This window comes from Adiantum capillus-veneris, chromosome 9 (genome assembly GCF_014529385.1).
Source record: "Adiantum capillus-veneris isolate H3 chromosome 9, ASM1452938v2, whole genome shotgun sequence".
NCBI classification, from domain to species: Eukaryota; Viridiplantae; Streptophyta; class Polypodiopsida; order Polypodiales; family Pteridaceae; genus Adiantum; species Adiantum capillus-veneris.
The window spans coordinates 2,863,273-2,887,955 of record NC_140939.1 but is presented as its reverse complement, the minus strand read 5'-3'; positions in this window follow the sequence as shown (position 1 = coordinate 2,887,955).

Genomic DNA, 24,683 nt, shown 5'->3' with positions numbered 1-24,683 from the left:
ATGCGGTTCACTCGTTTATGGATAAATGGGCCCGAGCTTTGGGAAATGAAATCTCTACATCCATGTTAAAGAAGGACCATTTTGTGGAAAACTTAAAAGAAAGTCTGAAGTTCAAAGTTGAGTTGAAAAGGTCCGATACCTTCGAGGAAGCAGTCACTATCGCCAGGGAGAACGAATGGAAGGCTCAAAGACTTAATGAGTATGGGAAAGCGGTCCCTGTGCAAAGTAATGGTGGCCAAATTGAAGAAATTAGGCAGAGGCTAGAGCCCAACCTGCTCAAAGGGTTGCTAATATGAACAGTTACAGTGAAATATGTAAGACATGATGACCATGCTGCAGGAATTGCGACTCAGTGTTCTTGGAGGTGGAGGTGGAGGTGGGTGTGGTCGTGGTCGTGGACGTGGTACAGGAATGGACCAGACATGTGAAGCTCAGCCTAATGCTAATGCGGGTCATGGGGGACAAGGTGTCTTTGAGCCGCAGAGGAGGTTCATGCCTACCTGTTATAATTGTGGTGAACTTGGTCACATCAACACTTATTGTTCAAAGACACCAAGGATGGGAGGTGATAAATTTCCACTTCTCCAACAGATTCTTAATAGGGGTAATGATTATGCATTGGATATATGGGGAGATCAAGGTACTGAAGAGGAAAATTAGGCCTCAACCTCTGGTGGTCATGTGGATATTGTGTGGGTTGAAAAGAAAGAAGCAGAAGATGCCCGTAGGCAGAAGAGAGAGGGAAGGCTATGCCGTTCCATGTCCCAACAAAAAGAAAGGGAAAGATAAAGAGGGTGAAGATGCAAAAGGTAAGAGGAAGAGAAGACCCCGTAGATGGTTTGAAGAAGTAGATTTACCTTTGGGAGAAGGCCAAACAACTTACAATTTAAAGGAAGACCTGACTGGGAGGAAAGTATATTGTACTTTTGGACAAATGATGAATATGGTGCCCAAACTTAAGAGGCAGTGCAAGTCATTAGTGAATCCAGAAAAAGAGCCGAAGCATAGACAAGTTAGAGTGTTGGCTGTGGGAGAGTTAACCGACATTTGTCCTGTGGTGAACGCTTGGCACAAAGGTGTGGGCATGGGAGAGGCCTACATTGATGGAGGTGCTCAAGTTTGTGTGATCACACAGTCATGTGTCAAGAAACTGGGTCTCATTACATGCATGAGCTCTGGGTTTAGGATTTAACTAGCAAACCATGCCAAAGTGAAGTGTTTGGGGCTGATTAAGAATTTGGAAGTTGAAGTCTTTAATGTGAAGGTTATAATAGTAAAATTTCATGCTATGCCAGTTGGCTGGGGAGCTTTTCCTCTCATTTTGGGACAACCTTGGTTGAGAGTTTTTGGTGATTTGCAAGATTGGGGCAAGGGCACAAACTGTGTGTATGGTAGGAAGGGTGAAAAGAGGGTTTTTGATATGATTACCAAGCAACCTTTGGCACTAGAAGATGTGAGTGAAAATGATGAATCCGAAGTTACCAGTGAAGACAGTTCTAAAGATTCAAAAAGTAGCAATGCTTCCAATTCCAGTGATAAGGGTGAAGTGTCGTTCTTGTTGTTGGATGAGGAGAAAAGAGAAGTGGGTGAAATGTTGCAAGTATCAATGTTTCAAGCCGTTTAGAGAAACTTGAGGAGTTGATGCAGCCTAAACATGAATTGCCAATGAAGAAGGAGTTGATTAAAAATATGCTGAGTATTGATTTAACACAAGGAGAAAGAAGGGAGTACTTAACAATGTTGGATAGGTTTCCAAATCTTTTCATCACTTCATATCAAGAGATAAGGGGTTTTGTTGGAGATCCTGTGAAAATTGAACTAGTTGAAAAGGCAAAATCAATAAGATAGAAATTAAGAAGGATGGGTAAGGAGCAAATGAATGCTTTGAAAGAAGAAGTGGATAAACTTTTGGATGCAGGGTTTATTGTGCCAGTCGATAATGATGAAGAGTTTGTGTTGATTATAAGCCATTAAATGCAGTGCCTAAGAAAGATCCTTACCCTTTGGCTTTCATTGATCAACTTTTAGATGTAGTGGCTGGCTTTGAAAGATACAATGTCTATGATGGTTATTCAGGATATTTTCAGCCTATCCTTGCTCCTGCAAACTGGAAAAAGACTACTTTGATCATGCCATCGGGTTGTTTTTGCTTTTGCTGCCTTACTTTTTGGTTGACAAATGGACCTGGAGCTTCTAAAAGAAAAGTGGATTGGTAAGTTTGTCTAAGGATTCATAGATGATTTCTGTGTATACAGTCCAAGGAAAGAGCATGTTCAAAAGCTTAAAATGACTTTTGCCAAGTATGATGAATGTGGGGGTCAGTTGGACCCTAAGAAGTGTCATTTGGTGCAGCCAAGAGTGAATCTTATTGGACATGTGATTTCAAAAAATGGGATAGAAGTAGATCCAGAGAAAGTGGAAGCTTTGTTATTGTTATCATCTCCAAAAGACACTAGAAAGCTAGCCACTTTCATACAAAAGGTTAAATATCTGTCTCGATTCATACCTTTGGCATCACAGCTATTGTATCCACTGCAGCAAGCAGTTAATAATGATCCCTTGGAGTGGATACATGACTATGAAGATGTTTTTGATAGAGTCAAAGAAGTCTTGAGTAGGGCCTCTGATTGAAAAAAGGAGTTTTATGTTAACCCATCAGTGGGAGATGATGCCATTGGGGCCGTGTTGTTACAAAGGGGGAAGGAATCTCAATATATGAAGCCTGTTCATTATGCTAGCAGAGTCAAGACTCCTCATGAAAGAGATTACTCTGAAATTGAATTAGTGATGACTAGTATGGTTTATGCTTGTGGAAAATTTAGACATTACTTGTTGCAAAAGTTGGTCACTTTTCTCACCAGTTATTCATTGCTTCTCCTCAGCTATTCAATAATTCAAATATATCAAAAATAGAGATGAAATGGATTATTGAACTTCAGGAGTTTTAGTTCACCTATTTGGTAGAAGAAAGTACTTGGGCTACCCTGAAAGATTTTCTCGCTTATAAAGAAACTCCTGTTTTGGTTAAGGAAGAGGTGATGCTTCACTATTATATTTTGATGGCTCTTATCAAAGAAGTCATGATACAACTTCGGGAGGCATTGTCATTTATGATGCATAAGGAAAACTTGTAAGGAAACAAGGGATGAAACTTGATGCAAAAAGTAACAATGAAGCAGAGTACATGGCTCTTGAATGTGGTTTGCACATTTGTTTCGCTTACAAATCAAAGGAGATTCCTTGTTGGTCGTGAAGCAAGTATTGGGTGTATGGAAGAATAAGAATCTTGAGCTGAATAATTTATGCTTCAAAGTGTAATCATTGCTCTAAAGTTTGAAGCATGGAGTCTGCAGCATATTGAGAGGTCTCAAAATGAAGAAGCTCATGATGCTGCCCAAGAAATGATCACTTGTGTGTTTGTGTTGAAGGGACATGCCCCTTTATATCATGGGAGGGAAGTGTTATCAAAGGAGATGGATTTTCTGTTAACAGGTATTTTACCTGAAGGTTTACCATCCTCCAAAAAGTATGCTTTTATAAGAAAAGCTAGGAAGTACAAAATGCTTGATGATGTGCTTTACATGAAAAAAAGCGATTTGGTTTTGCGTCGTGTGCCTTGGAAAGAGGAAATCTACAATATCTTGGAAAAAACCATGAGAGATCGTGTGGAGGCCATCTTGCCATGAAGGTCATGTTGCATAAAATTTTCCAAGAAGGCTATGTATGGCCAAGCATTCAATGGGATGTTAACCATTGGTGAAAGTCGTTTTTACCTTGCTAGAAGATGGGAAACATAATTTTGAAGTCCGAATTGCATAACACAATTTTAGCTTTTATACTGTTGTGAACAAGTTTGACAATGTGACATATCAGTTGGAAGATTTGAGTGGTGCACAACATAAATATCTTGTTAATGGTTATAGAGTGAAGAAATATATGGCACGTTTGATGACAATTGTGATAAATGAAATGCTATGAATGGAGGAAGATAGTGTGAGAATATCTACGAATGTGAATGAGGTTTCTGGGAATGAGCTGCAACAATTGTTCACCCTAGAAACCTCTTCTTACATGTATGATGAAGCAGGATAGGAGGGTTGGCAAGCTATATCATGCATTTTTTGGATGAGCATAAAGTCATTAGGTCATGCCAAAAAGCTTGCCCACTAGCCTCATGTATATATGTGTACATAGCCCTGCGAAGTGACCATGTAAAAACTCATGTACAAAGGTGTGGTTTCGCCAGGCTTGGGTGCTGATGTTTTGGGTTGTTTCCAGATGTGCTTTATAGCTTGTGAATCGGACTTGTACATCATGAGTTTTGAGCATCCGAAGTGGGCAGTCTCAACTTAGAAAGTGAATGCAGGTGCATGTGACAAAGGCAATTGGGCCAACTTGATGATTGCAATTGGAAATGCTCAGATTTAAGATTTCTAGAAGTAGCCAAGATGATGGGCTCCAAGCCGTGTGTTACGGTGTGTCATTCGGTGATCAGAGCAGTAAGTTATGCTTCGGGGAATGTTATCTGAGAAGTTCTCCTACTTGGGGGAGAAGCTAGAAATTAATTGGGCATGAGGGTGTTGGGAGGATTGGGGACGAAGTTTCCATGTGGCATGGAAATTATCCCACATGGGAAGGGAAAAGCGGAGAGTGGAGGGTATATAGGGCACATTGGAGCCCATTATGGGTGTATCAAGGTGAGAGGAGCTCTCAAGGCTTGCTATGGAGGGGATCGTGGGCTTCATGTGGGAGAAGGGATGCATTTTTTGGGTTCCCACTCAGCTAGGCAGGCACCTGGCTTCAATTTTTTGGTCCCTGGACACTTGCCCCCACCCCATTTCCTTGGTCAATAGGTCACCGACACCTCATTTCCTACCCAAAAAAGGCCAAAAATGAACCAATTAAAAGAGGCCTAGAGCCTTGTCTATTGAAAGGAGAGATAAAATTCTTGGGAATAAAAGATAAGAAAGGATCCCATTTTAATAACTGCAACATCTGCACACATTCCGGAGAGCTCATTTTTGAGCAAGAAACAGTACACCCCTGGATTCGAGTGGCGATAACTCTTTCATCTTTCATCTTTTTTTTTGCCTATGGATACTCTATGGAAATCTCCGCGAGATAAGCTTCGTCATGATGTCCTTGGTTTCTCCTAATTTTGAGTGTGTTTCATGCTTGAAGGTTTTCTCATAAATCTCTACAGGTGTTTATCACAGGTGTTTTCGACGGAGAAATAGTTTTTCCTTCCGACGGTGTGATTCATGCAAGGCTATAGAGGCACTCTTTGTTCTTGTTGTTTGCACGCTAGCAACGGGTGGGGCCAAAAGTTGGAAACATCTTGAAGGAGCAATCACACAAGGGATCTATGACTATAATCTATAGTAATTAGCTTTTTAAAGTATTGAGTGTTAGGAGGCCATATCAAACCCACTAATCGCAAGTAGCAGGTAAGCTCAAGTATTTGAGAGCAAACCTCTGTATGATGGTGATGAAAATCGTAAAGAAAAATCTACTATTAACCTGATATTTGTAGCAGATTTGGTGAAGATGTCCGTTGTATTGTCCGTTATAGGACAATACTCCAATCTGATGTCACCCGCCAAAATCCTCTCCCAAACATAGTGATACTTGACCTTGATGTGCTTGGTCCACGCATGGAAGACGCTTGTCTATCTAGGAACCTGTGAATACAAGATCATCGACGTATATGATATGGATGGCCACCACGTTGCCCCGACGAGAAGTAACATAACAGTTAGTGTCTCCATGAGTAAACTTCAGCTTGAGATGCATTAAGAACTCATCAATCCTCTGATACTGCCTGCTACAAACCTTGAGCAAGCATATAGCAGCAGCATCTACCAGACGAGTGTTGGCCATGTCAACTATTTGACTCAACATAGAAGATGAATTTTATATTCCAGACTTAGATGTTAAAGATGATTCCAAAAAATAAGGTCTTATCATATTTTCTCAAATATGAAGTCAAGCTCAAAACCTAAGGATGCAAAAAATAGCCTAGAACTTCAAAAAAGAATCAAACACCTCATTGTGTTTGACTGATCAAGAAAAAGTCAAAATCAAAATTACCTTTTTGCCCATTTTCTAAGCTTTCAGTGCTTCATTATATATGTTGGGCATTTTTGCATGAGACATAGGAATTGGCGGCACACCAATTGGAGCTTGGATCATCGAGATACAGAAGGTTGAAATTTGGATTTGGCGGCCTTGAATGGGAGGCTCATCAAAGTCAAAGCGTGGTTGGATGCTCACAGATTGAAGTGGGGAAAGGAAAATTTCATTGGGTTTGTACGGATCGGTCATTAGGAAAATTGCGCTTCAAAGGGTCCATTTCAGTGGGAAGGAAAAACTTGGTTTTTTCAAGGAGTCTTATAGAGGATTTTGACCAACAAGGGCTTTGGCACCACCCCTGGCATTGCCACGTGGCCAATATTACCCCACATGGGGTGCCACCCTCAAAACTTCACGAGACTATATATTCAAAGTTGGCAATTACATGAGCAACATGGAGATCGGTAGAGAGACCTCTCTTGGTGGAGGATATGGGAGTATTTTGGTGGGGAACGGTGGTGGCAGCCCTACCGATCAGCACTGTTTCATAAAGCACTGCTGACGTGTCAGACCACTATGGGCAGCACAACACCAAAGAGGCCCATTTTTTTTTTAATAGGGATGAGAGGATTCCCATAAGGCCTTCTCACCATGCCATTACAACCCCTATGAGGAGGTGTCCCACACATCGTGGGGTCCAAGTAAAGCTCAAGAAGAATGGGAGTTTACATGCAAATTGGGATTGTTTTTTATCAAGCTGCATAGACACAGAGAGATCCTCATGAGAGGAGAGGCTAGCCAGTCTTAGATATGGATCATAGACTTCTTTAGAGCATGGGCAACCAGAGGAGCAGCTACCACAAGAGATCTCACATTCTCCTTACACCAACGTCACACTAATCAATCAAGCGATCGAGCTAGGGAGTTCCAAACGCCCACGATTGCAGAGGACTACACGACATCGACGGAGTCTGCATCACAAGATTTGAGATCACTGTGGCCCACCATACACGACGCCCGATCAAACTATTCACCGTGAAACCATTGAGGAGATTGATGAGATAAGCCAGCGACCATGGAGGAGATTGATGAGATTCACTGGCAACCGATGATGGATCTCCTGTGATTTAGCTCTTTTAAGGATTGTACACCCTCAGTGTGACCCGAGCTCCTGTGATGGTCCAATGAAGGCCCCCATATCTGTACTCCGTTGTGTATATCTACCAATCTCGATTCGAAGCTGGCGTGAAGATTTGCACATCTAGCCAATAGCACATCATATCCCATGAGATAAGTGGGTGTCCATGTAATTGGGCCTTGTCACAAAACCTTGTCCACAATGAGACAATCGCAATACTAAAATATTTAAAGTAAATACCCTTACATTTTTCATTAGTTGCAACGATATGAGCAACAAACAGGCGGCTAGGCTCATCGTGTCCACAACCGGTTTACAACTATGGTTATAGTAGACAAACATGATAGATGCAAAAGAGAATAAATGCTTGTAACCAATGTGGATGTGCAACTTACAACCTAGTAATGTAGATAAAGCACTTTGATCAACAAATTACAACGATTTGGATAAACTTGCTTAAGAAGGTACACGTAATTAGGAGTGCCTTGCGCATAACTCAGGTGAAAATGACAGTGAGCGAGAAGTTGTCTTATCTAAAGAGGAGGATGTTGAATAACGTGATAATCATAACGACTATATGATAAATGAAGAGATGTATTTTGCATTGGAATCCAAAAAGAAAGATTCTTTATAAGGAAACACAATAGAATAGAATGTATGAGGGGTTTTTTTTTGTTTTTCTTTTTGTTTTCTGGTATTCATGGTTAGGTTTCAAAACAAAAGGAAACCAACTTTAACTCCATGACCTCTTTCTTGGTTGATGTATGCTTGAAACATCACCTTTGCTCCATGTTTTGTTCATTTAAGTGTAGTTCTCGTGGAGTTGGACCAACAATTCAAAAATTGAGATTTTGAAGAGAAGTACGTCAAGATATAAAATAAAATATCTTGAAGAGAAGTACTTCAAGATATAAGATATACAAGTACTCTTTGTTCTTGTCGTTTGCACGCTAGCAAAGGGTGGGGCCAAAAGTTGGAACATCTTGAAGGAGCAATCATACAAGGGATCTATGACTATAATCTATAGTAATTAGCTTTTTAAAGTATTGAGTGTTAGTAGGCCATATCAAACCCACTAATCGCAAGTAGCAGGTAAGCTCAAGTATTTGAGAGCAAACCTCTGTATGACGGTGTGACTATCTAATGATGGTGATGAAAATTGTAAAGAAAAATCTACGATTAACCTGATATTTGTAGCAGATATGGTGAAGATGTCCGTTGTATTGTCCGTTGTAGGACAATACTCCAATCTGATGTCACTCGCCAAAATCCTCTCCCGAACATAGTGATACTCGACCTCAATGTGCTTGGTCCACGCATGGAAGACGTTTGTCTATCTAGGAACCTATGAATACAAGATCATCGACGTATATGATATTGATGGCCACCACGTTGCCCCGAGGAGAAGTAACATAACAGTTAGTGTCTCCATGAGTACAGTTCAGCCTGAGATGCATTAAGAACTCATCAATCCTCTGATACTGCCTGCTACAGACCTTGAGCAAGCATATAGCAGTAGCATCTGCCAGATGAGTGCTTGACCATGTCAACTATTTGACTCAACATAGAAGATGAATTTTATATTCCAGACTTAGATGTTAAAGACGATTCCAAAAAATAAGGTCTTATCATATTTTCTCAAATTTGAAATCAAGCTCGAAACCTCAGGATGCAAAAAATAGCCTAGAACATAAAAAAATAATCAAACACCAAGAAAAATTCAAAATCAAAATTACCTTTTCGCCCACTTTCTAAGCTTCCAGTGCTTCATAATATATGTTGGGCATTTTTTCATGAGACATTTATCTAAATGCGCAACATTGTTACATTTATTTAAACTTTTATGAAACTATCATGCAAACATTCTCAAGAGTTTTCCTTTCAAGAAAGCATAAAACATTGGCAATGTTTTCCAAGTACCTACGCTCAAGGAATGTAGCCATGCACACTTTAATGTTCTCAAGTTGAACTAGCTCTCCAAGATACGAGCCTTTTGAGGATCAACATGTGAGTTTTCCTAGCAACCGCGCCAACTCTATTTTTTCCAAACCCAATGCATACCCACATAGAAGTTCTTGAAACTCTTTCATGTAAGAAGAGGAGCAGATCTTTTTGCTCAGCATCATGAGCTCTTGCTTTTGGAATGGACCACATACCTAGCTAGATGCATTCAAGTACTCGTACTTGCTCCCAAAACCTTTTGTAATTCTCACTGCAGAAAATTTGTTCCCTTGGGTGTCATCTCAAATGAATCTTAGTACTAGGATCTCAAAGTGGATTATGGAGTTGCAAGAGTTTCAATACTCTTTCAAGGTAGAAGATAGTGTGCGTGCACAATTGGCAGGGATTCTCACTTATAAGGTGCATGAAAAGGAGATTAAGGTGACTGAAGTAAATACCCTACCATTGCCACCACCAAAAAGTATTCCTAATGCTTTTAACTTGTTCTTTGATGGAGCTTTTCGACGAGCCACAGGGAAAGCAGGGGGAGGGCTAGTGTTGCTCAACCCAAGTGGAGAGGTGGTCATGAAAGAGAAGGTCAATCTACCAGGTTCAACTAGCAACAATGAAGCAGAATACGACACACTACTTCATTGTTTGAAGATGTGCATTGGCCAAGGGATAAAACGTCTCATGGTAAAGGGAGATGCACTTCTCATTGTTAAACAGATTTTAGGCATTTGGGCATGCAAGAATGAAAGCTTAAGGACAAAAGTTCACACCATTCGTAGGATGTTTAATCGGTTTGAAGAAGTGCAACTATATCATATTCCGAGGAAACAAAATGAAGATGACGATTTACTTGCACAGCAAGTAGTTACATGTGTTGAGAAAGAAGTGCAGGTCATCATGGTGGCGGCTGCTGTGAAGCAACCGAGGTACCAGGGATTGGAGTCATTGGCTCCCATTATTGGCTACATTTTGGAGGGTGAGTTTCCACTAGACTTCACAAAAGCTCAGAAGAGGAGACTCATGAAGAAGGCAAGCATGTATCTCTTCCTAGAAGGCTCCCTCTATCAAAGAGGGAAGGATAAAGTGTGCAGAAGAGTACCAACTATTGCGGAAATTCCAGCCATTCTAAAAGGTTTGCATGAAGGGGCATGTGGTGGTCATTTTTCCCAAGAATTAACTGTGAAGAAGATTTTGCTTGCGGGGTATGTTTGGCCAAGTCTGCATGTGGATGTCCAACATTGGTGTAAAAGTTGTCACAATTGTCAGGTAAATGGGAATAGAAGATTGATTTATGGTCCAAGGCAAATTGTGCTTGCAAATGGACCCTTTGAAAAGTGGGGCATTGATGCTATGGGTCCTCTGCCTAGGACAAAAAATGGTAAACTCTACATTCTAGTGGCTGTAGACTACATGACTAGGTGGGTGGAAGCACAAAGTGTGGCAAAGGTAAATGAGAGGGCAGTGAGCAAATTCGTCTACACTCACATTTGTTGTAGATTTGGCACACCTTTGGAGATTGTTTCTGATAATGGTCCAGGGTTTAGAAAGGGACTGCTCACAGAAGTCTGTGAAGAACTTCGCATTCTACATCGTCACAGTACACCCTACTATCCCCAATCAAATGGTTTGGTAGAAAAAGCTAATGGTGTCATTTCCGGCATCATTAGAAAGATGGTGAAAAACAAGACAAAGTTGTGGGATGACTTCTTGGATGGTGCCTTGTGGGCGTATCGAACCACATATAGGGAAGCCACGGATTTCACACCATTTTACTTGGTCTATGGTCAAGAGGCTTTACAGCCAATTGAACTAAACATCCCAACAATGCGACTTCATGGCAAATCAGCACAAGATGATCAAGAAGCATGGATGGATCGACTTCTTACCTTAGCTGAGCTTGAGTGGAAAAGAGAAGCAGCATACGAGTGCTATAAGAGGAAAGCCACACAGACAAAGGATAAGCTTGACAAGAAACTGAAGGACAAAGGCATCAATGAAGGAGATCTTGTGCTAAGGTATGACAATCGACTCGATAATCGTTTTGATGCCAAATTTGAAACAAGATGGCAGGGGCCATACATAGTCAAGAAGGCTTTCAATTCAAGTTACTATCAACTTATGGACTTGAATGGGAAAGAGCACTTCAGGAAGGTAAACGGCTATCGCTTGAAGCCTTACTTGAGTCGCCTTCTACCAAAGGATTTACCAGAGCAAAAGGCAACTATCCCATGTAAGTATTGTTCCATGAAGCATGAGTGTAACACAAACCAAAATTACAAGGGGCCAAACAATGAAGAACTTGTCAAGGACTCTGAATCACTCTCTTTGGAAAAGATTCTTTATGATGGTACATGAATATACCATCATCCTGGGGGAGGGCTAATGATAGCCGTTTTTTCGGCTCTCTGTAATTGCCATAGTGAGTTATCTCACCCTATCAAATCACTCAAACACTGTGGTTACCCTCACCCTTTCACTGTATATAGGTGCGTGTGAGTTAGGGGACTTTTCCCATATCTCCTTACTGAAATAAAAAACCCTCAATTAGCTAGTCATTGGGCTAGTTGAGCTAAAAAATATATATATATATATAAGTATATTATGGCCCATACGTATGTAAATATTTCTTTGTATATAGGGCCTAAATAAAAGATTTTTTCATAATTATTTTGGTATTTATTTAAATATTTCTACTTAGGTGTGTGTTATTTATGCTCTGTATATTGCCTCACCATTACCACAATTTTTCTTACCATTTTTCATACTCTTTATTCCATATAGAAATATTTTCATGTAAGCTTCTCTTATATTTGGTGTAACTCCACCCCAACAAAAATCCAAAAAAACTAGTTTTATTTTTTTCACTATTGTGATTTTTCCCTTCCTACATCTATTTTGTTTTTTTTCTAAAAAATTAGAACACCAAAAATATTTATCTTTTTATGGTAGCCTCATAATGAGAGAGATTTCTTTTGACAACTTTTTATTTTTTCCACTTATATTATTTATATTTGACATATACATATTTTTTAGACCCCTCAATATTTGATTTTCTTGATTGTACTATTCACTTATATCATGATCTCAACAATATCTTCAATTATAGACCTACCAAATAAGGTCAAGGGTAGGTGGCATGCATACATGCACTATGGAGGGCTCACTCTTGGAGGTATTCAAAAGAATCATCCAAAGAAGGACCCCACAAGGACCTTTTGAGGTGGAAAAAAACGGTCGGTTTTGCTGAATTTTTAAAGTTCACTTGCTCTCCGAATTTGAAAAGGTGATACAAACAAAAGTTGTAGCTCGTGGGCTGAACTTTTGCCTCAAATTTTTTCATATTTTTTTGAGCTACGAGCTGTGAGCTATGATTTTATTAGTGGACCCCAATTTTCCCATGCTATACAGCCACACTCTCTCTTCCACTTTATCATTTTCCTCTTTCACACACACTTCTCCACTCATCATCCCCATCTCTCTCTCTCTCTCTCTCTCTCTCTCTCTCTCTCTCTCTCTCTCTCTCTCTCTCTCTCTCTCTTTACGCGTCCTAGTTCGCATCCAAAACTAGGTGGTGCCCCAAATTTGTGTAGGGTTAGGTTGCGGGTTTGTGTGTGTGTTTGTTGTTTTTCCAACCCCAACCCAATTGAGCAGCATGGGAGCCTTGAAGGGTGTCTAGAGGTTGCTCTTCTTGTTGCGTGCCCCGGACCGCCTCAAATTGGTGCCCCCACTGAGGACAGGCTTGTGTATGTTTTGTGAAGGCTCAACCTTTAGCATAATCAAGTAGCTTGCATGAATCACGAGAATTTGTATGATCCCTTCATTCCCATTGCAAGGCAAAAGGTACACATAATTTTTAGTACTAAGTTGCAATTTCAACGTGTCATTCGTAGAATTTTAGGTCCTCTTAGGTTGGCCGAGATAAACGCTTCAGTAAATCCTTTTATTTTGCCTCTTATCAGGTACGACCTTAGTTTGGACGTCTATATTTTTGTTTTGTTTTAAGCATTAGGTCATGTATAGACCATGGATAATGGCCCAGGAATAGAGGTTTTCCCCTTCCATTTCACTCCACACATTAGAATAAACATTGCAATTAGTAGGAAAATCCATTTTCAACAACGTATGGTGTTCATGTTTGGTGCCCAAAGAGTAGGAGAAATTCTTGCATCACCAAACCGTGTCATTTTACCTCTCATCAACTACCACACTTCTTTTGATGTACATGTGTTCATTTTATTTTAAAATGAAGTGCAGCCCGGCAAAATAGTGTGTATGTTTGTTTTTTCTTTGTCCAAGTTGTTACAAGAAACAAAAAAACGATCATTTGTTCTAACTGGGAATGTGTGTGCAGTGAAAGTTCAATCCTTAGAGATCTAGCTCTATTACCAATTGAGTTGCAGGAGCAAGTAGTAAGGCGTCTCCCTCATAACAAGAGGGTGGTGAAGTTAAGACGAAAGGTCCTACGCGTGGATTCCATTTTCCTCTTGTTGTTGGGCACTAAGGAAGACCGCGCATTCATCCAACTAGTGTGTGCCCTAAGATTGGTAAATAGAGTGAAATTTGGCGTTTGGCGAGTGCATTTCACCATTGAGGAAGACTCTTCAGGAAATTTGCGGCCAGAGTTCATGCTTCATAGACTCACATTTGGTGAATTTTTCCCTCATTTGCGTCTTATTAATAGTCTTCCTTTCGCTTTCAACAAAGGAGATAGGGAGCTATTCAGAGCTTGTCTTAATAAAGAGAGCATAGAGAAGATTGCAAATTTGTATAAATTCTCATCCTTCTCTACTTTCTATGACACTTTGTTCATAGAGACATTGTAAATCTCTTTATGCTTTTGAATGATTTAACCATAATCCTAAGGAGTTTTTGTCCAGGAATTTTGTAGCACAAGTGGAGTCTTTAAATCTTGCAAACTTGATTGGACTTGATGAGGATGTTCTTTATGAAATTGTGAGAAGGTTGCCTCACTCCGACTGTGTGGAACTCGAAGGAAAGGAGCTCCTAGTCAATTGCTACTTTCTCACGGCCTTCGACGAGCATGAAGATCTAGTTTTTATACAAACCGCTTGTGCGTTGGGAATTGTAGAGCAAGTGCAATTTATCACTTGGGACGTGGTTGCTCTTTTGGATCCAAAAAATGAAGTTCTAAAGATTTCTGTTTATCGCCTTAGCTTTGAAGAATTTCAACCCTTCTTAGAGCTCATCAATAGTCTACCTTTTTGTTTTGATCAAACAAATCGAGACCTCATTGAAGCTTGGATAGCTGAAGAAGAAAACCTAGAGTGGTATTTTCTTACTTCTTCATTTCTAAGCGAGTGGTTCTAAATCTCTATTGTATCCCTTATTGTAACTCGTGTTGTAATCTTTCATAATAATGGAGAGCCAAGGCCAAATGTCTGTATATCCTCTTTTCTTTGGAGAGCCTGGAGAGGATGCAGAATTATTTTTAGCAAATTTCAAGATGTCTTGCCGTATCAAGAGGATAGTAACCGATCAAGAACGTGTAGAAATGTTTGAGGTGGTCCTTAGGAAAGATGCTAGTACTTGGTTTGACTCTTTGCCTGAGGAAGTTAAGGGGAATTACACAAAAGTTTTGAATCGTTTTAAGATATACTTCTTTGATCCCCAAAACACTCAAAAACTATGGCAAGACATTGTTTCTCATAAGCAAAAAGACTTAGATGACTACTACTTGTACAAGCAAGAGTTTCTACATCTTTGGGCTCTATGGATACGAAATGTTGCTAACCCTGGTGATGGTGCAGAATTTTTAAAGAAGGAGAGGTTCATAGCCGGACTCTTTCCTGACCTTAAGGTAAAAGTTGAGGCGGGTGCACCTGCTACTTTTGATGCAGCGGAAACTAGGGCTGCTGAGAAGTATAGGAAACTCAAGTGCTTAAGGGGAGAGGTTCCAATAGAAGTTCTTAGACCCAAAGGTAAGTCACAAGCATCAACATCTAGGGAGCTTCGTGAGGTAACGGCTGAAGTGATTGAGAAGTTAAATGAATCTTTAAGCAGCCTCTCAATTCACCTTGCACAAGCTGTAGGTCCAAAGGGACAAGCAAAGAAGTCAGAAGAGAGAGAGCCACGAACTAGAAGAGTCTTGCAATGTTGGAATTGCGGAGAGTCTGGACATGGGATGTATAATTGTCCTTGGCCCCGTGGAGAGCCAGGGAGACCTAACTTGAATTACCCAGTGATGAATGCAGGAGAAGGAGCTTGTAACATTTTATGGCCTAAAATCTTATGTGTAGCGGAATTTAGCATGAACATAGTGGGCATTTCATTAGAATAGATTCCTAATGAGAATTACAAGAGTGCTTGGGTGGAGAGAGCAACAAAAAGCATAACACCTAGTTAGATAGCATCGACAATACTTTCAAAAGAGAGAGCAATTAAGCTATTGACAACAGTTGAGGACCGGATTTGCATGGAGCCGGTCCCCCCTCCAAAAGGCTTTGTATTATGGTTTCTCCCATCAAGAGAGACATTGTACAATACAATTCTTTGTGTTCCTTCAAGACTAGCTAGTGCAATGAAGATGGAAGCTTCATACACCAAGCAAAACACTTAATCAAACACAACTTGAATTATCCCCGTTCTCAGACCCAAGACCTCACACACCTTCGAAGATGGTGAGAGCTAGCAGGGTATGAGAGTAGATTGAGAGGAAAAAGAAGTATCTTACGAGAAAGAAGTACATCTCCTCACATAATCACTCATATTAGCATAGCTTAGCTTAGTAATTAGCTTGGTAGAGAAGATGAGCATGCATTGAAGCTTGGCTCTTGGTTGGATTTGCATCCACATGCCAAGAGAGTGTTGATGTAGGCTTCTATCTCACAAGCTTGGAGTAGGTGATGAGCTCTCCATTAAAGCTTGGGAGGAGATAGAGTATTTTTCCCTTCACCATGGTCAAGTGTGAGAGTGTGAGAGTGTATGCCAAGCAAAAATCAGCCCCCCCTCTCTCTTGGGCGAGCCCTAGCTGCTAAGTTAGGCTGGCTTTTTCCTCATTGGACCTCCCCAGGTCTAGCCAATAGGAATTAAGCAGCATAAGTGATAGCCTTCTGACATGTGTCCCCCTTTCCCCTTTTGTGAGAGCTTTAGATAATTAAATAATTAAACTAAACTCTCATTGGACCCCTTTGCCTCCTGGCCAATAGGAATCAGGCAAGCCATGGGGCTTCTGAATGCTCATTGGACCCCTTGGGAGACTGCCCAATAGTCTTCTAGGACACTTAATTCTTATTGGTTTCTTTTATTAAATGTTTTTAAATTAATTAAACTAGATTTACTCTAGCTTAATTCTCATTGGTCCACTTCAAGGGTCTTCCAATAGGAATTGGGCACACCTTGTGGGCATCTGGCCTAGGGAGCTGACATGTGTCCCTCATTCCCTTTGTGTAAAGGGAGCCTGTGTGTGTGTGTGTGGTTTTCTCTCTCATCCCCTAGCTTTGGGGCTCGCCCCCTCCCATGTAGGGATGCAGAAAGACTTTTTGGGCACACACTAAGCATCCAATTTTCCCTAAGGTTGACCTTTGGACACAACCTTTGAATTTTGGAACCTTAGCATTTTGGAAGTCTTAATGGGCTGAACCTTAGGGTCTTTTTAGCCCATTGTTTCACATGGCTCTTTTGCAGATGGCCCCCCCTTTGGATCCCTATTTTCCCTCCTTTGGATCCCTACTGTGGCCGGTCTGCTAACTTAACCAATATTCTAGCTTTTTCTCCCTTGGCACTTCCCCACATTAAATGATCAGTTTAATATGAGAAAATCATTTAGGAGAATTAGATATTGATTATTATGACATTACCTCTCTCTTGAAATCATAGTCGTCCTCGACTATGGTGTAGAGAAGATAAAGCATATGCATGAGTCCTTTTCTTAGCGGGTAGAGGATCCCTATGTTACCCTACGACATCATTCCATAATGGATGACTAGTCCATTTGGCGCTTGAGAGCCTGAGGCTGCCGCAAGCATGTCTGCACATTAGTCCTATCAGTCTTCCATAGTAGAGTGACAAGCTCTACTTGGTGTTCGGGAGACGTCGTCTCCGCAAACTTGATCTAAGCATGCATACTACTTCATTTTTGTGCACAAATAAAGAAAAAGAAAGTCTTATAAGACAAAAATTTTTGTTCATTTTTAACATTTTGTACATTTGCTTACTCTTGGGAAGCATTGTAAGCATTGACAAGGTTTAGGTTATCCTTTAATTGTATGCCTTGCATCCATCTAGCATCTTCAAAAGGATAATTCTTAAACTTAATAAGATATCGTCGGATAGTCTTACCGCCTCTTAATACCTTGTCTTCATGTCGGAGAATGGACTCGGGCTGCAGCACCTCCTCGTGGTCCTCGATCTCCGGTGGGTCTTCAATAGTTGGTTCTTGAGGTGGCTCTCCTTTGTAAGGCTTTAAGAGGCTCACATGAAAAGCATTGTGTATGAGCCAATGATTGGGCAACTTAAGTTGATAGGCCATCTCATTGATTGGCCTAAGAATCTGGAAGGGACCATAGTACCTTTTTGCTAGTTTAGCATAGTACTTTTGGTGGCCCGTAGGATTCTTGCCCGTCGTGTGCCTTAATCGAGCCTTAGGAAACTTTAACAAGACCCAATCGTTTTCTTTAAAGGCTTGGGCTCTTCTGTGCTTGTCAGCAGCAACCTTTTGCCTTTGCTGTGAGATAGAGATAGCCTCCTTAATCTTTTGGAAAGATTCTTGTAGGTCTCGGCTATACTCATCTGCAGCGAAGATCTTCCCATGTACCTTAAGTAGCAAGGGACTTTTTGATCTTCCCTCAATTACCTCGAAAGGTGCTTTTCCTGTAGAAGTATGTACAGTGTTATTGTAAGCATACTCTACTAAGGGTAAGTACTTCTCCCATTGGGATCTTTGATCTACTTCCGTTACATAGGCTTTTAGTAGATCGAGAATAGTTAGGTTAGCTATTTCACTTTGGCCATCAGTTTGTGGATGATAGGCCGAAGAGAAGTTTAGCCTTGTTCCTAAATTCTCAAAGAGACCCTTCCAGAAATTACTGGTCATTCTAGGATCTCTATCCGACACTATGGACATTGGCAAGCCATGGTACTTGAAAATTTGCGAAATGAAGAGGGTTGCCATTTGATGGGCTTTGATAGTCTTTTTGACAGGTATAAAATGAGCTTGTTTACTGAACCTGTCTACTATCGTCCATATTCCCGTATTCCCATGGATAGACTTAGGCAATCCAAAGATAAAATCCATGGATATGCTCTCCCAAGGTGAATTAGGGATTGGCAAGGGTTGAAGCAATCCAAGTTGCTTCCCTCTATCAAATTTTGTCTTTTGACATACCACACATTTGGAAACATACTCATGTATGTTCACTTTCATGGTAGGCCAATAGAAATATGTTTCAATTCCCTTTAGGGTAGACTGAATCCCTCTATGCCCCGCATATGGGGGAGCATGAGATTCATACATTACTTTCTCACGTAGTGAGTTAGTAACGCATAGTCTATTGCCATAGAGAAGATAACCATCTTGTAAAGTAAATGGTTCTTCTTTCTTCCCTAATGCAAGGGCTGAAATCACATCTCTAAAATCGGGATCAATAGCATACTCATCTATCATTAAAGATAGATCATTGTGAGTTGCTATGGAAACCGCATTCACTCTCGGTCGTCTTGAGAGTGCATCGGCTACTTGATTATGCTTGCCAGCAATGTGAGCAATATGAAAATGAAATTGCGAAAGGAAATTTGCCCACCTCATTTGTTTGTCGGAGAGCTTGGTCTGCGTCATGAAGTACTTAAGACTTTGGTGATCCGTTCGCAGAATGAAAGGAGTCCCCAATAAATAGTGCTTCCATGAGTCTAAGGCATGTAGAACTTCAAGGAGTTCTTTTTCGTATATGCCTAGAGCTTGCTCAACAAGGTCGAGCCTTCGACTCTCATAGCCTATGGCGTGCCCTTCTTGGAGCAAAACAGCCCCAAGGCAATCACCACAAGCATCACATTGGACCTCAAATGGTTTTGAGAGATCCGGTAGTGTAAGCACAGGTTGAGAGATAAGCTTTTCTTTAAGCTTTTCGAAAGCATTGTTCTCCTTAGCAGACCACGTATACCTAACATTTTTCTTTGTTAGGTCATGTAATGGTCCCGCAATTTGTGAGAACTTTTCTATGAAGCGTCTATAGTATGCACACATACCTATAAAGCTTCTTAGTTCATGAAGATTCCTTGGTTTAGGCCATCCTTTTATTACCTCTAACTTGGATGGATCCATTTGGATTCCATCTTGAGAGATAATGTGACCTAAATATTGAATCTCTTGCAAGAAAAATTCACTTTTCTTTCGATTAACATAAAGTTTATTCTCTCTTAAAACTTGAAATATTACCTGGAGGTGTTGCTTGTGTTCCTCTAATGAATTAGAGTAGATGATAATATCATCAAAGAACACTCCAGTGAAGGTTCGATGAGGTCTGAACAGCTTCTCCATCAAGCGATTAAATGTGGCTGGTGCATTAGTCAAGCCAAAAGGCATGACAATGTATTCGTAAAGACCAAATGTAGTACGAAATGCGGTCTTTACAATGTCTTGATCAACTATCCTTATTTGATGATAACCACTTTTTAGGTCAATCCTACTGAAGTAGGTCGATCCTTGTAGCTTATCAAATAGGTCTTCTACCCGTGGAACGGGAAACCTATTCTTGATAGTGATCCTATTTAGTGCTCTATAGTCGACACACATACGATATGTGCCGTCTTTCTTTTGCACTAATAGCACAGGTGAGCAAAATGGAGATGAGCTAGGCCTAACCATGCCCTTCTCAATTAACTCATGCACTTGCCGCATAATCTCCTCTTGTTGAGCTTGAGAAACTCTATAAGGAGGTTTGTTAGGCGGTGAACTTCCTGGAAGAAGTTCAATTGCATGGTCGTCATTACCTCGTTTAGGAGGTAGCTCACAAGGGATGTCGTCAATAAAGACATCTTGAAACCCCTTGAGAAAATTGGATAACTCTAATTCCTTTTGGTTGCTTTTATTTTCTTTTGCTAAAGCATTAGGTTCATTTTGAGAATCTTTAACAAAAATCATGTACACGGAAATAGAGCTCTTTATTGACTTGTTGAAAGCTGGTGTATGTACAATGGGGATGGTGTTACCCATCTCCCTAGCATCTATATACATGTCCTTTTCCCTGAACTTAAAGGAGATTCTCCTTTCAGGAAATTTAACATGGGCAGCCAAACGGTCAAACCATGGTGCCCCTAGGATTACATCCTCATGCTTGAGAGGAGAGATAAAGAAATCCTCTTTGTCCACATAGCCTTGGACATGAAGCCTCAATTTCCCGATTAAGGGAGTGACTGAAGCTTCTTGCCCCTTGAAGGCACTGTCTGCGGGTAGGATATCTCCCATCTCGTAGGATTGTATGCCTAGCTTGGTGGCTAACTCCATAGATATGAAATTGTGAGTAGAACCAGGGTCAAAGAGAATAAAAGCATCATGTTCTCTTACCTTTCCCCAAGCATGGCATAGTGGAGATCCTTTGTGGTGAGTTTGGTGAATCTCCTCCTTTCATTGGGAGAGAGCTTTAAGCTTCGCCATTCGGTGAGTACTTTGTCTTTGGCATCGGTGGCCAAAAACTGCTTCATAATGGAAGCTCTTAAAGCCTTCCATGTTCGTGGAGCTTCACCGTTGGCTCGTAGGCTAGACCACCATTGTCTGGCGGACTTTTGAAAGTGCATAGCTACATGGCGTAGCTTAGAGGACTCCGTGAAGCCCTCATCTCCAAACGCCGCATCGAATTGCTGGATAAAGGCCAAAACTTTGTCTGTAGCACCGAAGGTGCCATCATAGGTAAGGAAAGAGATGCTCTTCCCTCCCTCTTTGAATTTCTTCAGCTTGGACGACCTCTTCCATGCGGCATAGGATTTTCTATGGCCTCTTCTTTTTGATGGTTCAAAAGTTGCACCATCACTTTCTTCAGGAGATGAAGAATTTGAAGAAGGTGGAGAAGAGGGTGACCTCTTTCTCGCCTTTTTCTTGTCTTGATCTTTGTCGTCTTCACCATAGCTTTCATAAGAGGAAGAGGATAAAGAAGATGGAGAAGAGGGTGTCCTCTTTCTCGCCTTTTTCTTCTCTTGCTTTTTATCATCCCTCTTTGAATTATGGCGTGGAGAAGAGTGTGATGGTCTTCTCCGCTTTGGTGGTGATGGAGAGCGTTTAGCCCGCCGTCTTCGTGGAGCCATCTCCGCCGAGGTGGCGGGAGACTCGCTTCTTTCTCGTTCCTTCGGTGGAGGCTCTTGAGTTCTCCTTTGGGAAGGAGATGCATCATCAAGAAGTAAGTTCTTGAGCCCTTCATATGGATTCTCTTCTTCTTCCCGAATCGGAGAGAGACCTCTTTTGGTAGTCTCACAAGGAGGCTTCCTAGGTGTTCTCTCGTCATGGTGATGAACTTGGAGAATCCCGTGAGCACGGAGCTGCCGTTGCACTTCACTTTGGAGAGATGGATTGCCCATGGCTTGTTGAAGCCTAGAAACAAGATAATTAACAAGCATTGAAGCATCATTAGTAGCTTGCTCATGAGCAAAATCAAAGTTATCAACATTAATTTCACTCTCTTTAATATTGTCAGCCATTCTAACAATTTTTAGGTGTAAACTTTTTAGGTGTACTTTGGCACTTCAAGCCCTAGTTGCTACTCCTCTTTACCACTTTAGAAAAAGCACTCAAGCTACTGTACCCGCGGCTCGAATACCATTAATTGCAAGGAATAGAAGAGAGGGTCTTTCGACACCAAAACAGCACCGGCTCCTGTCAAGCTTCTAATAGCTCAATAGTGGTTAAGCCGTAGGCAAGCCCCGTAGGACTCCACTATTAAGACCATAGCTCTCGACGGTGATGCCCCGTTAACTGCACAAAGGCAGGCGCACTGCAAGGCTGAAAAATCCCTATTCTACTTACTCACAGGCAATTAATAATACCAACCATTTGTAGCTAGCTTGAGGACCTCCCTTCTTGAGCAAGAAAAGAGAAACCTTGAGCTCTGATACCAATGTAACATTTTATGGCCTAAAATCTTATGTGTAGCGGAATTTAGCATGAACATAGTGGGCATTTCATTAGAATAGATTCCTAATGAGAATTACAAGAGTGCTTGGGTGGAGAGAGCAACAAAAAGCATAACACCTAGTTAGATAGCATCGACAATACTTTCAAAAGAGAGAGCAATTAAGCTATTGACAACAGTTGAGGACCGGATTTGCATGGAGCCGGTCCCCCCTCCAAAAGGCTTTGTATTATGGTTTCTCCCATCAAGAGAGACATTGTACAATACAATTCTTTGTGTTCCTTCAAGACTAGCTAGTGCAATGAAGATGGAAGCTTCATACACCAAGCAAAACACTTAATCAAACACAACTTGAATTATCCCCGTTCTCAGACCCAAGACCTCACACACCTTCGAAGATGGTGAGAGCTAGCAGGGTATGAGAGTAGATTGAGAGGAAAAAGAAGTATCTTACGAGAAAGAAGTACATCTCCTCACATAATCACTCATATTAGCATAGCTTAGCTTAGTAATTAGCTTGGTAGAGAAGATGAGCATGCATTGAAGCTTGGCTCTTGGTTGGATTTGCATCCACATGCCAAGAGAGTGTTGATGTAGGCTTCTATCTCACAAGCTTGGAGTAGGTGATGAGCTCTCCATTAAAGCTTGGGAGGAGATAGAGTATTTTTCCCTTCACCATGGTCAAGTGTGAGAGTGTGAGAGTGTATGCCAAGCAAAAATCAGCCCCCCCTCTCTCTTGGGCGAGCCCTAGCTGCTAAGTTAGGCTGGCTTTTTCCTCATTGGACCTCCCCAGGTCTAGCCAATAGGAATTAAGCAGCATAAGTGATAGCCTTCTGACATGTGTCCCCCTTTCCCCTTTTGTGAGAGCTTTAGATAATTAAATAATTAAACTAAACTCTCATTGGACCCCTTTGCCTCCTGGCCAATAGGAATCAGGCAAGCCATGGGGCTTCTGAATGCTCATTGGACCCCTTGGGAGACTGCCCAATAGTCTTCTAGGACACTTAATTCTTATTGGTTTCTTTTATTAAATGTTTTTAAATTAATTAAACTAGATTTACTCTAGCTTAATTCTCATTGGTCCACTTCAAGGGTCTTCCAATAGGAATTGGGCACACCTTGTGGGCATCTGGCCTAGGGAGCTGACATGTGTCCCTCATTCCCTTTGTGTAAAGGGAGCCTGTGTGTGTGTGTGTGGTTTTCTCTCTCATCCCCTAGCTTTGGGGCTCGCCCCCTCCCATGTAGGGATGCAGAAAGACTTTTTGGGCACACACTAAGCATCCAATTTTCCCTAAGGTTGACCTTTGGACACAACCTTTGAATTTTGGAACCTTAGCATTTTGGAAGTCTTAATGGGCTGAACCTTAGGGTCTTTTTAGCCCATTGTTTCACATGGCTCTTTTGCAGATGGCCCCCCCTTTGGATCCCTATTTTCCCTCCTTTGGATCCCTACTGTGGCCGGTCTGCTAACTTAACCAATATTCTAGCTTTTTCTCCCTTGGCACTTCCCCACATTAAATGATCAGTTTAATATGAGAAAATCATTTAGGAGAATTAGATATTGATTATTATGACAGAGCTGGTCAACAACCAAGGCTTCTACAAAGGCCAAATGGACCAAGACCACCTCCACAAGGGGTAGAAGGAGTTCCACCTTTGCCAGATCCAAATGTGCATGTGGTAGAGGTGACAAATTCAAATGAGGTTGACATGGAAGCCAATGGCATTAAGCGTGGCCGAGGGAAAGGTAAAGAGAAAGAAGGAGTCACATCACACAGTGACCATGGACAAGGCAAAAAGGCAAAGGAGACCAAGGAAACCAAGAGGACTCGACGTCGTATCAACCTCCAAGAATTCCCTCTTGGACATGGTATGGCTCCGTACAACTTGTTGGAAGACATGAGAGGTAAGGGTCCTGATATTTCATGGCCTCAATTTCTTGCATTATGTCCACAAGTAAGGAGGGATTTAACAAGGGCAGTTAGCACTAGGAGAAAGGTAAAAGAGAGTGTGCCTATTGTAAAAATTGCACAAGCTGAAATGAATGAGGACATTACACCGGTGCTAGACTGTTACATCAAAGGAAGATTGGTTAGGAAAGGTCTAGTGGATGGGGGTGCACAAATTTGCATCATGACAGAGGGACTCATGCAAAGACTAGGCATGCACATCCATGAGACACCTGAAATCAAAGTCAAGATGGCAAACAATAGCAAGGCTAGGTGTGTAGGCATTTGTAAAAATGTCTTTGTAGAGGCCTTTGGCATTAAGAAAGCGGTGGATTTTTATGTTATGTCGACCAAGGGAAGTGGTTATCCATTTATCCTAGGAAGACCATGGCTAATGAAAATGCGAGCTTTGCAAGATTGGGAGAGTGGGAAATTAATTTGCAGGAATGGCAATCATAAGAAGGTTGTCTTTGACATGAAGGAGCAACGCCAAGAGGA